The sequence below is a fragment of the Diabrotica undecimpunctata genome, chromosome 6, assembly GCF_040954645.1.
Source record: "Diabrotica undecimpunctata isolate CICGRU chromosome 6, icDiaUnde3, whole genome shotgun sequence".
NCBI classification, from domain to species: domain Eukaryota; kingdom Metazoa; phylum Arthropoda; class Insecta; order Coleoptera; family Chrysomelidae; genus Diabrotica; species Diabrotica undecimpunctata.
This window is the reverse complement of record NC_092808.1, coordinates 137,409,487-137,425,494: the sequence shown is the minus strand read 5'-3', so window position 1 is coordinate 137,425,494 and position 16,008 is coordinate 137,409,487. Positions and strand designations below refer to the sequence as shown.

General features: G+C 30.9%; 1 protein-coding gene across 1 annotated transcript in view; it reads right to left on the bottom strand.

Annotated features, from left to right (window-relative positions):
• Osi5 (Osiris 5) overlaps positions 1 to 16,008 on the bottom strand; it is a 42,459-nt gene that overhangs the window by 6,420 nt on the left and 20,031 nt on the right. The gene's annotated exons all lie outside the window — the stretch shown is intronic.

Genomic DNA, 16,008 nt, shown 5'->3' with positions numbered 1-16,008 from the left:
ACTTATTGTTGAACCGCTACTATTGAATCTGTATTAGGAGCCTATATTTGGAGAAGCATTAGATAAAGTCCAAGGTGGATCATGATCAACAAAACTAGCCTAGGCAACCTCAGGTACTCTGATAATACCGTTCTTATAGGAAACAATGCAAAAAAATTGCAAAATTTAATAACGTCTGTAGTTCGTTATAGAGAAATATTCAGTTTAAATCTGAATGTATCCAAAATCATAATTCTAGTATTTTTAAAAAGACCAATAAACGTACATTTGTATGCCAAGGCACAAATAACAGAAAAGATAACTTTCATAAAAGATTTGGGATCAAATATCAACAGATAATACAACCCACAAAAAGAAATTATATCAAGAAACGAACAAGGGAGGAAAATTATATGAACATATAATGCTTAGTCTAATGCTCAAAATTCAAATGATTTTATGTTTTCTATGTCTTGCTTTGTGGTTGTGAAAGTTGAACAATGGACTTTGAGACAGAAAAAAGAATATATGCCTTTAACGTACATATATAAATTAGGAAGACGTGTCAGAACTCATGGCTGAAGGACCTGCTGAGATGGTTTGACATCTCATTTGCAGAAATTTTTTATGCAAAAAAACTATAATTACCATTTCGATTATCAATTGGTATTTCAAAGGGATTCTGAAGACGTTCTGGGTCTTCTAAAATTATCTAGTTTCTTAGATATCGACGATTAAAGCTTAATGAAATTTTTCGCGAGAAATAAAGAAATAACTCACTTAAAAAGCAATAGATAATGCATTCTTAAACAGCTTCTTTCTTCTTAATCGCAAAAGCATTAATTAAGCTAACTCCCTAGGTAGCTAAGATCCAAAAATCTCAAAAGACTGTAATATTTATTGTATTTACAGATCAACCAGTGAGAGAGAAAATAAAGAAGATCTCACACGAGTTAGTAAACCAACTTGACAAAATTTGGTGGTCTTCGAGAATGTTGAATAGCTGGATGTTGGTGCAGAAGAAGCTGTTGCTTGCAAAATCCAGATGCATTAGGAAAGTATGTGGGGGATATTGTAGTAAAATTGGTTACCTAGGCCTCGATAACATGGAAAAGACCACATAGGCTCATTTTCATATTTTAATACACTGGAGCCTTTTAGTGTCTTGGTAGTCAACTAAAAGAGGTTGTTCCTGCGATCTAGTTGTTTTAAATGATGCAAAAGATGTGGTTGGATATTACAGGTTGGTTCTTTGCTATAGAATCTGCAGGTAAAGTTTCCATGAAACAATGCAATAGTATGCACGTGTCCACTGAACGGCCTTGAAACACAAAGCTCAAATCTGGGATATTATATTGTAGTAAAATACATAGTGAGATATACAAAGGTAAAAATAATAATAAAAATCTAGACCTAATGTATACGAACGAAGATTTAATGGAAAGGTAGAGCAGGTTTTGACAGATACAATTCTTCGATATTTGACATTTTTACACAACATTTTACGATATTGGTATTTTCAAAATACCACTTAACGGTACATATAAAATTAAATTTTTAAGGATAATAATAGATAGTGCTATATAGTTATTTATAGTTTTATTACAATTTATCCGGTTTTGATATTTTTATTCGATACAGTTATTTATAGAACTCTAACAGTAATTATGTTCAATCTCAAATTAGTCCATTATTTGTAATCTCACATTAATTTTAATTTCCTAAATTTTTATAGTTTCACCGTGTCTAATTATAAAACATATCGATTGGTAGCTTAATTACAGTTTGTTCAACTTCCTGCAAACTAAACATTGCCTAATATGTATTGAGGGAATGCCTGCAATTATTTCCTTGGTTTAAATTATATTTGCCAGCTTTCAAAAGTTCAAAGATTTTGTTTTATGCAGAGGGCAATACACTTATTTAATAAATCGTAGCAATTTTAGTGAGATTATGAATATAGCTTCAGGACTGGTTTGGGACGCAGTCTATTATAAATATTTACCTTAACAACTACATAGTGTAATAATTAGGTAGATGTCAATAACACTTTATTTTACTCCACGATTTCAACATTTTATTTGATCATCTTTAATCTAGAAGAATCGGAAACCGGGAATTAAAAACAATTCGAAATTATAATTACATTTGAATTTGTCCAAATTAAAAATAATTGAGATTTTTCGGTGTCTTTTAATGTTAAATTTTTAAAACCAAAAGTTTATTTTATCACCAAATATTAAAGTTGTCCACAAAAGCTTTTATACTCTGTTTACTGATCTCATTCCCAACTTTCTAGTGAATTTAATAACAATTTTTATGCTACGTTGATTAAATTTTAACTTTGATTGGAAGTGAATAAAAGTTACTATACAATCAAGCCCACATACTAGCCCGTATCAATTAAAAATTAAAAACAAATTGAGTGCAGTAGTTTATGACCAAAAGTCCACAGTCGCAACTGCCTAGTATATTTAGTAATTATTTATGGTTATTTGGTTTTATTTTGATTTCGACTGAAAATGGCTGTAAGTCACTATACATCTAAGTACAAGTGCTCCTATCCAATATTAATTGTTTCTTAAAAGTAAACATTATTCACGTGTAGTTTAGTTACAAAATGTTAATGCTTCGATAGGCGCAAAATTTCGGGCCAATGCTTTTTAAATGCATTCATTTTTTTCAAATCCTGAGAAAACTTACAAATATTTTTGAAAAGTTTAAACGCAGAATGAAAGATTACATTATTACCGAGGGCCGAAAGTCCCTTAGAATAAACAAAAAGTTTTTTTGAATGAGATATTTGAAATTCAAAATCAACTAAATTTTCTCTTTTTTTCACCCCTCTAAATTATTAAAATAAACATTATAAAAGTTTTCAGGGACTTCAGGACGCTCGGTAATAATGTATTCTTTCATTCTGCGTTTAAATTTTTCAAATATATTTATTAGTTTGCTCAGGATTCGAAAAAAAAGAATGCATTTAAAAAGCATTGGCCCGTAATTTTGCGCCTACGCTCTTAAGCAAATGTTCAAATAATATTTTTGAAATTTTTTAGCCGATTATAAATTAGTATTTACCAATTAAAATATTTTTCATCAATACTAATTAATATTCGCTAATATTTTACTCAAGATAATTCTTCTCTTTTAATGAAAGTCTGCAAACAATTTATTTTGGCTATTAATATTGGGAGACAGGAATTTTTGTGTGTTTCCGACACGGAATCAGCCAAAATATTTCCTAGCTCAGCGAACAGACTATATTAATATTACAGATTATTACAAAATAATACATAATATTAAACCAATGTATGGTCTGTATTAAGAAATATTTTTTTATATTTTACTCGTAGATTTCATCTTTGAGATTGGATATAAAAGTACTCAAAATTGTTGAATTTAGTTCTGTTAAGGTTACATTTGGAATAAATTATTATTAAATAACTCTTAAATTCTATTTTCGTATAAAAAAGCCACCAAAGAGCCATCAGTCGATAAGCTTTTAAGCAGAAATTTAAAACGGCCAACGAAAATATTCGAGTCAGAAATTAAAATAAGGGCTTACTAAGAATAATAATAAGGATAAAACGACTTGGCGGTCGACCATACCAATTGAATTTTTTATTACTAGACATATTTATATTTAGTAATCTGTTAATATATATATATATATATATATATATATATATATATATATATATATATATTGTCATACTTTTTCTTTCCCAACCAAAGAAAAATAAATAAAAAAATCCATCGAAATAAAATTTCAAGATATCATTATAAACAAAAATGTATATAGTAATTTAAGATAAGATTTAGTGTAGATAAGAATAGAAATTTGTTTGGCAAACGACCTTTTTCCGTTTCAAACAAAATTATCAAAAAACCTTTGTTTAGAATTAGAAGACATTTTACCTGTAAGTTAATCTTTTCATTGTTTGTATAGTCGAGTATTAAATGACCATATTCTAATCTTTTGAAATATGTATAAATGATGTATTGAAAAAACCAATTTTAAAGTAAGCTATTTAGTTTTTCTCTGAAACCGAAATTAGGCTTTTCCAAAATCATGGTAAACACAATTTGAGCTTTTGATTAGACGGTCGTGTTTAAATGGGAATTTGTGAGTCGATCATGAGAGAGGAGAAGTTAGTCATATTTTGGTCATCGAAAGGAAACAGTCGTTTGTCTCAAGATAGGGTGTGGTTCGTGAGTTTGGATACCGGCGTAACGAAAAGAAGTGAATAGTTTGAAGAAGGAGATAACAAGTAGATTTAAAAAGGTCCTTGTATCTACCGTGGGCATTTTATAAAGTATATGTGAAAGTATTCTTACGGCATCAAGTTGACAAAAGGAGGTCCTGGTGTCATAAATAAATAGCTGAGTTTGGAGAAGTGAATCAGGTGTTTTTTGTGTAGTCTGCAGGAGGTTTGCAGAGACGTTAAGAAAGAGCCGAGGTGCCAAAGAGGAGAGATCACATCTTTGAGGAGACTGGACTTTTCTGGGTATTTTCCAACATACAACTCAAGAAGAAAATAAGCTGTAAGTGTTTGTACAATTGAATTTTATATCTGTGAAGGATCGTTTCGACATCATGGTCATTAGCATTCAAATTTAAGAACTGAGGTTTTGTTAGGCTAATCAAAAGTTTAAAGTTTTGTTGTTTTTTTTTGTTTCAAGTAAAGAAAATTTTAAGTAAAATTGGTTTTTCACGTAATATAAATTTATGTAGCTTTATAATCTTATTATCATAAAAATTTGATTTATTTTCTTGTATGCTGATTGATAAGATAACGACAGAATTTAATAATTGTTTTATTCGTTCATATAAAATAAAGAAACGTAAATCTTTGTAATATATTATACTTGTATTCTTATCGTTTCTTCTCTATCCTGATAAAAGACAACTAGAAAATCTTTTGAATCCATCGAACACAGGTAATATAAGGATTATTTTACGTTTGATAACAAATAAGTTATAATTCTTTTTTATTGGCTCAATAAACTAAGATTAAAGTCAAAATAAACAATCATAACAATATATATATCACTGTTTAAAAGTTTCTATGAATTGAAATTTCTTATTACGTAAAAAAATTTCTGGCGGAGGACTAAATCAGCCACTAACCAACTAACACTGAAATAAGCTTGCTAAACTGCACCACTGAGCTACACAGTTAATAATCTATACAATAATACTAGTGAAATTTTTTGCAGATTGTTCAGATGTTTCCTCTTCTTAATTTGCTTATCGTATTTATCACCTAAGTTACCAAAAGGATTACAGACGTTTTCAAAATATTTATTAAGAAATATATTTGATAATTATCTGGATATTCTTAAACATAAAGAAGTCAATTCGCTGTTCCGGAAGTATATTGGCACAACTGTAAAATTTTGAAAAATGACTTTATTGTATTGGAGGGATCAAAACTGTATTTTCTACATATTTGTAAATCGTTCGAATTGTACCTATGAATTTCGGCATTGCAGAGGATTTCGTAAGTACAATTACGACGATTTACAAATATACAGAAAATGCAGTTTAAATCCCTTTAATGCAATAAAGTAATTTTTCAAAATTTTATAATTGTGTCATTATAATTATATTTCCGGGACAGCGAATTGTAAAACAGATAAAATTAACAAATATTGCCCTACACTGGACATGAGTGTGTCAAAAAAATAGTCTTCAAACGCTTGAAATATTGGTTAAACTGAATGATATAAAGACTATATGGTTGAGTAACCGACTCAGTCTTAGAATCTGCAAAAATCCCAAAATGATTTACTCGAGAAGTTTGTGGTTCCGAGAAATAATAACACATGTGTAATTAAGATACTCCAAATATGTTTAAAAATGAATAAGATTTGAATATTGTTGAACAGAATAATCACTTATTTTGAAATGAAGGCATCTACGAAATTGGTGTGATTCCTATCACGAGGAATTTATGGATCTTTTGTTGGTAATAATTATTAATATTATTATTAATCAAGGGTTCTTCTTCTCATGGTGCCGTCTCCTTTCGAAGGTTGGCGATCCAAATGGCAATTGTAGTTTTGGTAACTGCTGCGCGAAAGATCTCTACGGATGAGCGGTCAAACTATCTCCTCAGATCTTTGAGCCACGAGTTCTGGCGTCTTCCTACTGATCTTTTGCCCTGTACTTTTCCTTCCACTATAACTTGAAGTAATTCGTATCTTTTGCCTCTTAACACATGACCCACGTATTGCATTTTCCTCTCTTTAATTATTCTTAGTAATTCTTTTTGTTTACACATCCGACGAAGTACCTCAACATTAGTAACTCTTTGTACCCATGGAATTCTCAACAATCAAGGGTTAAAGAAGCTTATTATGATTTAATAATATTAATATTTTTTAATCTGAGGAAAAGGGATTTATGTCTGGATAACTTTCAAAGTTTGAACTTTTCTGTGTATTGGGAAAATCATATCCGTTTTACAAATGATAGGGCCTTTCACTCATTCCATGACTTTATTACTAGCGCATGTATTTGTAGTACTGAAAATTTGCATCAAATTGTTCAAAAAAAAAGGAGACTCAAAGTTTTTTTAATAAAGGTGACAAAAGATCAATAATCTATAATTTTGACGTGACAACGTCTTAAATTAGGTTGTGGCTCGGAGTCACTCATGAAAAAGTGTAACGCCCGCTCACGTCTGTTACGATGAGTCACCGAACGAGAGAGAGGCCCGCCGGACCGGCGAATGCCTTGCGTCTCTCTCCCACTCAAACATGATCGGTCCGCTGCGCGCGCAGCACTAGAGAATTAGGCGCGTTGAATCGGTGCGTGCTTGTGTCTCTGTCTTTCTCGAGCGTTCTTGGCGTTGGAAAACCGAGAAAGCGTCATAATACAAGTTCACACGTGTGGTTAAAGTATCGTCAGCTGTGTCTGTAGTGAAAATGTGGAGTGCTTAGATTCGTCATTTACAACAACTACTTACTATGTCTTACTATTGACAAATGTTGATAGTGTTAAGTAAATTATTAGTTTAAATCACTCTGCAATCAATCGTAATTCAGTCGATTGAGAAGAAACAGCGCGTTTCAACTCAAACAACTATTGTGCAATTTAATAATATTCATATCAATAAATATTCTACCGAGAAAAAGACGTTGTCACGTAAAATCTTCGCCCGTAAAACCGACTTTACAGGCAACCGATTTTTTTAATTTAAATATTGTTCATGGCATATGCTTTATCACATAACTTGTATGCGTTTTAGGTTTCATTTGCATTTGGAGTAAGCTTTTTGTAAAAACTGAGAAAACTTTCGATACCTATGTATAAAGCTTTTGCTTTAAAGTTTATGTCCAGACCAGTTATGTAAGGTTATTCTTGCATTAATTTGGCTAGTAGTTTAGAACCAAAATAAAAACGAACTGCAAAAAATTTCGTTAATGTAAGCAAATCAATAAATTAAATATGTCTTAGCAATTAAAAGATAAATTTGTGCATTATTTGATAATGTTTTGTATAAATATATTACGTATATATCTGCATATTTGAAGAATAATGAAGGAGGATAATATCGAGAGTATTTCTGGCAACAAAGAATTGAAGCTATTTACTAATATCTGCTCGGAAGTCGTTAGCAGCAGAGCACTTGAATAGGTTTAATAGGTATAGAGACTGGAAATTGCTTGAATAATTCGATTTTACTGAATAGCGGAAATATTAGAATTATGCATCATTAAAAAGGTTTTGTTGGCGAGATGAAGGAAGAAAAATTATTCAAAAGAGATAACAATTTGAGTTTGGTTTTGATTAAGTAAAAATAGAATAATTACTTCATTATACAATCTTTGTACGGTAACTAGTTTACATATTTCAAGGTTTCTTTGTATAGTGATATTTGCTTAAACCTCATTAATTAACTAATTAACTTATTTATGAAATAAACCAATTAACATGTAGAAAAACTTTTCTGGCAAATAAGTAGTACTTTGGATAAAATTCTGATTTTGCCAGTGCTAATATATAAATCCAAACATAAACCTTCCTCAAAGATACATATGATGATAAATTAGAGGGTACTCTTGATGACGGGGCTAAAAAATAGTGAGACAGAGAATAAAAATTAAAAATAAATTCAAAATATACGAGTAGGCATATATCCAATAGTAAATATTGAAATAGACAAACTAAAAGCAGCAATCCCGTTATAAAACATCATCTAGCCCCTTGGTTGAAGATCATGCAAAAGCTAAACAAACGCGGATCGAGATTTTAGAAAAAGCTTTGTGATTGCTTCTCATGAATTAAAAAGCTAAATATATGGCACAGTTTGTCAAACAATCCGTGTATGAATTGGTTTCAATAGAAAGTTGTCACATTATTTCCGCATCCCTGCATCGTCAGACACTCGGGCTGATACAAATTCACACACGGAATGACCAGCGAATGTTTACTGCTTATATCTTACTTCAAGTGGATACCTACACAAAAGTGTTATCTTTTGTAAAAAAATTGTTTTTAAAGCACATAGAAAAAAAAGAGTCAGTGTTGTGCAGACATTGTTTATCAGATTGTACATTTTTAGATAACCAGGGTAACAAAATAGATTATTATTGTTATTTTCTTACAAAAAAGTCGGAATATGGTTTTCCTTTAAACTTTATTTAAATTTTATATATTTTCCCGAAATAACAGCAAATTATTTTAAATAAAAATATTTTCTTATTTTATCAGAACTTACAATTGAGAATTAACGTATGGGGTCTCTGTAGGACCCCACTTGGGTATTTACTTTGATATAGCTAGCATAGGATTTTAAATTCTAGCAAAAACAACGGAATATAGCGTGGAAATAAATATATATTTTGTAAATAACAACAAGACTTTTTACCCACTAAGGGGTTAAAAGAGGAGTAAGGCACAGGCATATTCTATTGCTAAAATTATTTGGCGACACATAACAACGGTCTAACATTAAGCTCACAACTAAAAAATAGTTTGTAGATAAGAAGAGCCTTAGGACGAGAAATTTCAATAAAAAATGTAGACTGTGGACTTAAGTAGAAAAATCAGAAATGCGTGGAACACCTTTGGAAAACTAAACTATCTAATAAACATTAAATGGAAAGAAGTTACAAGAAAAATGAATATACAAGTGATGGAACAATGTATACTTCTAGTATAGACATATCTAGATCCTAAAGTCTTGAATATAAATAAAAGCTGAAGCTAGAAAAATGGGTCACACTGTGTGAGTTAGAATGCATGAGTTAGACTGTGTGGAAGGAGGAAATGCTCATCTGGGAATGATGCCGAACTAGGAGCGATGAGTGTCTTCTACGCGCTACCTGGAATGAGACAGGGAGCCTCCTTGCTGATGAATAGGGTGTGGATGTGTATGAATGGAGAATGAATGAATAAAGGTAGTGATTCGGAAGTGATGTTGGCCTTACAGCGGCCTTACAGCGCCGGGAGTACGAAGAACGAATCCTGCACTAAAGTTGATCAGGCGGCGTCCTGGACTGAGATGTCTTTTGAAGATTCCAGATCCCCCCTCTATAAAGACGAAAAAAAAAGATCCTAAAGTCTTATCGGTTTTAACGTTTTTAATTACTGCTTACGGTTTATGTTTAGTTTAAGGTTTAGCTCGTTAGAATTGGACTACAAAATATTGTTCATTTCTTGGGGCATTTTAATGCAATTAGTATTTTTATTATTCATCATCATTCAATCTTCGCTTATTCACTGCTGGACATAGATCTTCCTCATAATTTTCCATCTATTTCGATCTTGTGCCTTTTGCATCCAATTCCTATGACAACGTTTTAGATCGTCAGTCCAACGTGTTGGTGGACGACCTCTACTTCCGTAGGCATCATCTCTTGGTCTCCATTCCAGTATCTGCTTTGTCCATCTATTGTCTGTCATTCGAGCCACGTGACCTGTCCAGTTCCATTTTAGTGTTGCTACTCTCTCTACTGCATCAGCCACTCCTGTTCTTTGTCGTAGCTGGCGATTTGGGATCTTGTCTCGTAGTGAAACGCCCAACATAGCAGGCTCCATCGCCCTTTGACACACACGGATCTTTTGAACTGTTCTCCTTGTCATGGTCATCGTTTCGGCACCGTAAGTTAACACTGGCAAAACACACTGATTAAACGTTTTTCTTTTAAGGCATATTGGTATATCAGACGATTTGAAAATATGGTTCAGCTTACCGAAGGCTGCCCAAGTCAGTCTTATACAACGGAGAAGCTCAACGGTTTGGTTATCTTTTCCTATGCGAATCTCATGACCTAGGTATTTATAGGCCATTACCTTGTCTATGGATCTTGTTTCTACGCATATATCTTCGCTGACTATTATTACAATAAAAATAGTAATTGTATTGGACTACAAAAGGAACGAGCTTTTGTATGTGGGAAGAGAAGAACAATTAAATAGGAGTTGAATATAAAGTTATATTAGTACTTATAACTATATAAGGATCTAAAAATATCTGCAATTATTAATTATTTGGTGATATAAGTATAAAAAGTACCGAAAAAAAGAAAACTTTAATAAAAAAATCCCTAATAAAAAGGTATATTTATTTAAAGGAACCGTTTCGGGCTACACTACAGAACGCCTCCGGAATGAATATTACATTATCAGTGCTGTTACCTGGAATAAGTATTACCACTTTGATTAGGTAAAACAAACGTAAAGGTTAAATTTTAAATGTTTAAAGCCACCAAATATAAGGGTAAAAACCTTTTAAATGTTAAAATAAATATACGGTTACGTTTGGATTTACGCACCGACCAGTATGGCAATTGTAGGAAAAAATAATTACCAGAGTATGCTACTAGCGACCTCTAGTGAGGGAAGATGAAGTGAAATGTCGATAGAAATTAAAGTAAACTGTATGTCCAAGCTTAATAAAGCCATTCAGAGCGATACTGGGACTATTTATAATCCACTATGCATCAACCATTTACCCATATAAATACCCATTTTTGTACTCATTTCGTCGAGTAAGGACGATAACAATTAAACGATATCGATTAAATATTGTTAATTAGTCTTAAATTACACTATTGCTGATAATATTATAGGATGTTTGAAACATAATTTACTTTATGGCAACGTAAGGCTTTCAAACTGGGGTGCTGGCTCTAAAACGTAGTCTCTATAAGGACCCTTGATAGCAACTGGTCAAGATGACATGTTAGGACTGTACAAAATAGTTAATGTAACCGGCTATAGTGGACAATATCTATAATTGAATATGCTAAAAATTTTAATTAATTACTTCTCAGTAACAGCTAACAGTAACAAATATCAATATGTCAGGGTTATCTACGCTAAAGTTTTTAAAAAATTGTAGAAAAAGTATTGTATAGATGGGGGATGAAGTTCAATTTTTTTTTAATTATAGGTAGGCAAACATCAATATAGATATGAAAGATCAAAGATAAACTGAAAGAATGGAGGAATAATGTGAATATGTGCGTTAAAACAACATTTGGTACCTAAAATATAGATGGCAGATATGTGTAAGATACTGAGTTATTAATTACCAAAACGAAAAGATGCAATTTCATGCGGGTGGATATATGAGTTAATATATGGATTGAATTTAATGTTATTGTTATGCTGTATTAGCTGAATATAAGTTGTATTATATGATTGAACTTTAGATCAATTCTTAAAAAATTTAAAAAAAGTTAAAGTATATGAGTGAAAAGGTTGAATGAGAGATCAAGGTATGATAGCAGTTATATAATATTCTGTATGAGGTTGTATTTAAGGGAGGAAGTTTTATCTTAACTTAGATAATAATAAGGCACCTTGTTAAAACGAACATTTGGTAGCTGAGAAATTTATTTATTTTAAGTTAATGAATAGCTAGTGAACAACTTGTCATTTTATGCTAGTATTGTAAGAAAGAGTAATAACTGAAATACACCTTTTTCTAAACGATTTTTAAAATAATTTTTTTGTGATTTATGGTTTACAGCCGAGTACAGGAAAAACATTTTTCTTGTGGAAAAAGATTATAATATTTGCCACATTAAGAAATATAGAAAATAATGTTTATTTATTTAATCTTTACTGTGACTTGCTATAAATATATATTTTATATGTTAATATATAATATATATATATATATATATATATATATATATATATATATATATATTATATTAATATATATATATAAATATATATTATATATATATATATATATATATATATATATATATTATATTAATATATATATATAAATATATATTATATATATATATATATATATATATATATATATATATATATATATATATACATATATATTATATAATATATATAAATTATAGTTTTTTGTTTTCTATATTCAAAGAAAAGTTGTTTCTAGTTTATGATCTCATGAAAAGAAGCCGAAAAATCACTTAAAAAATTAATGGGCTCTATTTTTTGACTAGAATATCTGGTGAAACTCAATAGATAAGACATATTATCTCGTGGTTGTCGATACTTTTACTGCGTCATGACATTTAAGCAGAAAAGCGACTCTTTATTCATATTAATATTGTGAAGAAACTACTCTGTCTAGATAAAAACGTTAAACAGACGACTTTATTGAAAATACTTGCTCATTAACATGAGATTTTTTAAATTAAAAAATGGTTATAAACAAAAAAGTAATTAATAAAATAAACAATAAAAACATTTAAAACACTTTTCATAATGTGAGTTTTTATGTAGTTACAACATTTGCAAAAGATGGGCACAATCGGTCAAGTACTTTTAAACAATTATATTAGTTTTTCACATTTGAAAGAACAGATGTGATTTTCAAATGGCTGTATAGGTGCTTCGTTAATACTTATTTTTTTTGGTCTAATTCTGTTTATAAGGTCTCAAATTTTTATGTCTTTTAAAAACTATAATAATTTTTAATTGTTTTCTTACAAACAATTAATACAGAATGAAGGACCATTACCATTATATTGGTAATATCTCTAACTTTGCCGCGCAGTATATTATATTAGTAGTTTTGTTGTTAGTTTATCCTCATCTATTATAACCAGCGCATCCGCCAGTTTTTAAATTTTTAACTTGTATGTAATAAATTGCTTTATGGTGTAAATATCAATTTTAGAGATATTTCTACTACATACGACATTTATTTTTATTTGCATAATGTCTCAAAATTTATAAAAGCTTATGGTCATCATCATCAGTGGCATTACAGCTCGTTATGAGCCAAAGCCTTCTTCAAAACAATCTTCCATTCGCCCCTGTCTCTGGCAACTCTTCTCCATGCTTTTACTCCAATGGATTTTAGATCATCCTCTATGTTATCTTGATACCTAGGTTTTGGTCTTTCTCTGGCTCGTCTTCCCAGTGGTCCTCTTCGGTCGAAAATTTTTCTGATCGTTGCATCTTCATCTCGCCTAATTACATGTCCTATCCATCGAAGGCGTGCTAATTTAATACATTTTACAACGTCAGGTTCCCCAAAACTTCTATATAACTGAAAGTTGTGGTGCCTACGCCTCAAACCCTGTTCTTGGATTCCTCCATATATTTTCCTTAGAACTTTTCTCCCGAAACATTTAAGCAATTCTTGGTTGTTCTGTGTAAAAGCTTATGATATCTAGTATATTTTAAGTTCTGTGGATTGCTGAATATGATGTTTTATTTTTTTTGTGTATTTTTTATCTTATTTACTATGCTTTTCTTCCTATGAGCGGCACCATTAACTTTTCACTTATTTCAATATCTTTTTATCTTTAAGTGACGTCTCCGAAACAGAGGTTGGCCAATCATTATGGTCACTTTAACTTTAGAAGCAACTGCTCTAAATAGTTTTGTTGAGACTATAACATTCTCTTCAGATTTTCCTAGAGTTTCCACACTCTTAGAGTCTTATATCAAAAGATGCCGTATTTCTCTTCACCCAATATGCCTCCAAGACGTTATATATTTTTTTTTATTGTCTATCTTGTGATCCACTTATGAATCCTTAACAATATCTCCTCATGAAGTCTCGATTCAGAGTCGAATATTCAACGCCATAGTATAGTACCCTGCATACATAACATTTCTTCAATAATATCTTAAAGACTTGTGCCAAATCTCTGCTAAAAACAACGTTAGTTTTCAAAATGTAAATTGCTTTGATATTTTTTTTTATGAGAGCCACCTACTATTAGAATCCATATTCATCATTGCACTTTAATATTTTTTCTATTAATATTCATAGATCTTCTGAATTATCGGCTGTTTTGTGTTATTGGTAAACCTAATATTGTTTATTAAAAATTTTTCAATTCTCTAGGTTCTGAAAATAATTTCCTGTGGCATTGATCTTCCTCCTAAGTGTCTTCTCTGTTGATTTTGGCGATCAATATGGCAAATTTCTCTCTGTTCTGGGCTTGATAAATTAATTCATTTCCTTTTGTCGAATCTCTGATATTTCGTAGCCAAGATTTTTTCTTTTGTCCTATGCCCCTCTTACCTCCAATATTGCGTTCTAATATTACCTTCTTCTTCTTCTTCGTCTAGCCATTCACGTCCACATCTGAACATAAGTCTCTTCAGGAGCCTTCTTCAGGCCTCTTGAAGAGGCTCTAATATTACCTGGAGCTGCTCAAACTCCCTATGGCGCATTATGTATCCTAGATATGACGTCTTTCTGATTTTGATAGTATTGACCAGATGAGGGCGTGTGTTCATTGCTTTCAGTACTTCTTCATTCATAGTTCTGCTGGTCCAGCTTATTCTTAGCATTCGGCGGTACATCCACATTTCAAATGAATTTAATTTATTGACGTCATACTGTTTTAATGTCCAGATCTCACAGCCATATAGTAATAGAGACCACACATAACACTTTAGGCGTGGCATTAGGTGGCATTGATAAGTTACATATTATGTTTTTTATGACATAAAGCCACAATTATTGGTTAAGATTGTGATAAAAATCACGTTTTTAATCCACTAATATTTGACGTTTTGATTTGCACTGCGGAAATTGTTCTCAAAAAAAGGTGTTTTGTACAAAAAATTCTTTGTACTACATCTATCCCAACGGATGTTATAAAAGTTATTTGTAGGAATTGTTATTTGTCCAATCATTGAATTTTATTTCATTTTCATCTACGTGACAAATAACATATTTGTAACCTATTTGTAAATTATTCGAAAATGCTAAAAACAAATAATATACTGCTTTTAGTTACTTATTATTTACGAACTAATTTTTAAATTTTATATACTTAATATTGTCAAAGTAAATGAAAACCAACAAGAAGAACAAAATAAAACTTCAGCTAGACAGTTTAAGCCTCTTAAATTATTTCAGTAAGTACTAGCTTCAACAAATACGAATGTATTTCGTTAAATAGATCGCTCAAGAAAGTTTCTTACACCCTTCAAACTTTAGAGCTTACATCTAAGTCCAGACGATGGGATATAAATGATTAAAGAGTCCAAGTACACTTCAAAAAGTAATTTTTAATTATTTTTATCCATCTTGGTGATTAATACCAAACAGAATTTAAAAAATATTTAAACTTTTTAATAGGTTTAAAATGTAATGCATCAAGAACTTTGTTACAGGGTACTTTTCTTACATTTAAGTTTATTAATATATTAATTAAATCATAAATAGAATATAACATTTGTAAAATTTTCAATCTTTACTGTCCAGATTATCAGGTTAAGTGAACACACTTCCATCTCACAAAGAGAAATCGCAAGAACATGTGGAGTGAAGTAGGGGGTAGTAAGTAATATTTTAAACTATACACGAGAAACGGGATCAATAGGTGTGAAAAGGTTAGCAAAAAGCGGAAGAAAGAGAAAACAGCACCAAGAGCAAACTGGACCCAAAAAAAAACAAGACAAGAGCTCTAACAAGATCTAGAAGCATCAGTTCTAGTGATTTCAATCTATATTGAAACAGCGTTTGGACACAGAACTCCAAAAATATCAACCCCAAGGAGAAGCGATTCTTTATTAGCGATAGGAGGAGCAGTGATAGAATT